The sequence below is a fragment of the Nycticebus coucang genome, chromosome 13 (genome assembly GCF_027406575.1).
Source record: "Nycticebus coucang isolate mNycCou1 chromosome 13, mNycCou1.pri, whole genome shotgun sequence".
NCBI lineage: Eukaryota > Metazoa > Chordata > Mammalia > Primates > Lorisidae > Nycticebus > Nycticebus coucang.
In genome coordinates, this window is record NC_069792.1 from 102,915,638 (window position 1) to 102,917,909 (window position 2,272).

Consider the following 2,272-nt stretch of genomic DNA (forward strand, 5'->3'; position numbering starts at 1 on the left):
CAGGTTCCAGGGACAAGTGCTAAACTTTCACTAACAGCTTAACTTTAAACCCTTAATGACAAACTTAAAATGAACACTTCACATGCGGAAATAATCTTGTACTTGGCGTGGCGCCTGTAACTCAGGCAGCTAGGGTGGCAGCCATGTACACCGAAGCTGGCAAGTTTGAATCCAGTCCAGGCGAAAAAATAGATGGGCATTGTGGTGGGCACCTGTAGTCCCAGCTACTACTTGGGAGGCTGAGGCAAGAGAATTGCTTGGGCCCAGGAGTTTGAGGTTGCTGTGAGCTGACACCACAGCACTCTACCCAGGGTCACCGCTTGAGACTATGTCTCAAAAAAAAACTTGTACTTTTCTCCAAGAGAGCATCTCCCAGTCTCCATTTCTCAGACACCTCTAGGTAAACCTTCCAGACAAGACCAAAACTCTTACCGCCAAACCGACAGACACACATCCAGCCTCTGTCTTCCACCTTCCCTCCAGAAATGTGCAGGCAGTGTTTCCCGAAGCTCTTGAAGGCAGTCCCTCCTGGTGAACTTCAACTCATTCCTATCTCCTGCATCATCAGTTTGTCCATCTCTTCTTTTTTTTTTTTTTTTTCTTTGCAGTTTTTGGCCGGGGCTATATTTGAACCCGCCACCTCCAGTATATGGGGCCGGCACCCTACTCCTTAGAGCCACAGGCGCTGCCCAAGTCCATCTCTATTTAATAATTTCTGTGAGCATACAAACACACTTCAGCATCTTTGTTGTTGTTGTTTTTTTTTTTTTTGGCCGGGGCTGGGTTTGAACCCACCACCTCCGGCATATGGGGTCAGCGCCCCACCCCTTTGAGCCACAGGTGCTGCCCATCATCTTTGTTAAAAAAAGAAAAGGCCTCCTTTATTTTCCAATTCCCTCAGTGGCTATTCCTGTCAAAAAACTTGCCTGCACTGCAACCGGGCAATAGTACACACTTGTTATAGTCCCAGCTACCCAGGAGACTGAAGCAAGAGGATCACTTGAGCCCAGGAATTTGGGGCTGCAGTGAACTACAATTGTGCCACTACACTCCAGTCTAGGTGACACAACCAGATCCTGTCTCAAAAAAAAAAAAAGGGGGGGGTGGCGCCTGTGGCTCAGTGAGTAAGGTGCCGGTCGAAATGCTGAGGGTGGCAGGTTCAAACCCAGCCCCAGCCGAACTGCAACAAAAAAATAGCCGGGCGTTGTGGCGGGGTCCTGTAGTCCCAGCTGCTGGGGAGGCTGAGGCAGGAGAATCGCGGAAGCCCAAGAGCTGGAGGTAGCTGTGATTCCTGTGACGTCATGGCACTCTACCGCGGGCAGTGAAGTGAGACTCTGTCTCTACAAAAAAAAAAAAAAGGGGGGGGGCCAGGTGCAGTAACTCATGCCTGTAATTCTAGCACTCTGGGAGACTGAAGCAGGTGAATTGCTTGAGCTCAGGAGTTTGAGACCAACCTGAGCAATAGCAAACCCATTTCTACTAAAAATAGAAAAACAAGGCTCAGCACCCATAGCTGAGTGGTTAGGATGCCAGCCACATACACCAAGGTTGGTGGGTTCGAACCTGGCCCGGGCCTGTTAAACAACAATGACAACTACAAAAAAAAAAAAATAGCCGGTCATTGTGGCTGGCGGGCACCTGTAGTCACAACTACTTGGGAGGCTGAGGCAAGAGAATAGCCCAAGAGTTTGAGGTTGCTATGAGCTGTGACACCACAGCACCTTACAGAGGGCAACATATGAGACTCTGTCTAAAAAAAAAAAAAAAGAAAAACTAGTCTATGAAAGGGGAGGATAGGAGTTCCCTTGACAAAGATGGAAGAGGCCTTCAGGTCTGACAATACTCATAGGGTTAAGGCATTGCCACCTTCTTAGGGGCATCTAACCATCTTTTAAATCTGAAATTTAAAAAAAATCACAGAAAAACTGGCTGGCTGTGGTGGTGGGTGCCTGTACTCCCAGCTACCAGGGAAGCTGAGGCAAGAGGATCTTTTGTGCCCAAGAGTTTGAGGTTACTATGAGCTATGATGACACCACAGCACTCTACCCAGGACAACAGAGTATGACTGTTGTCTCAAAAAAAGAAAAATAAAACTTGCTTCTATCTCAACATTGCTTTTTTTTATTTTTCATCCTCTCCTTGTCCACAAATTCTATGGAAAACATTCTGGTTTAGGGTTAGGGCACTTGTGCTGAGTCTAGTGCATTTTTTCTTATTGTCTCTGTGCCCTGTCAGGAACATCCAATGCCTTGAATTGGAGCTGTGTCTGTGG

General features: G+C 47.5%; 1 non-coding gene across 1 annotated transcript; it reads left to right on the forward strand.

Moving 5' to 3' along the window:
* Positions 1-1,773: 1,773 nt before the first annotated feature.
* On the forward strand, positions 1,774-1,893 carry LOC128564208 (U6atac minor spliceosomal RNA). The gene has a single exon (XR_008374068.1). It is a non-coding gene; the product is annotated as a U6atac minor spliceosomal RNA (small nuclear RNA).
* Positions 1,894-2,272: the final 379 nt, after the last annotated feature.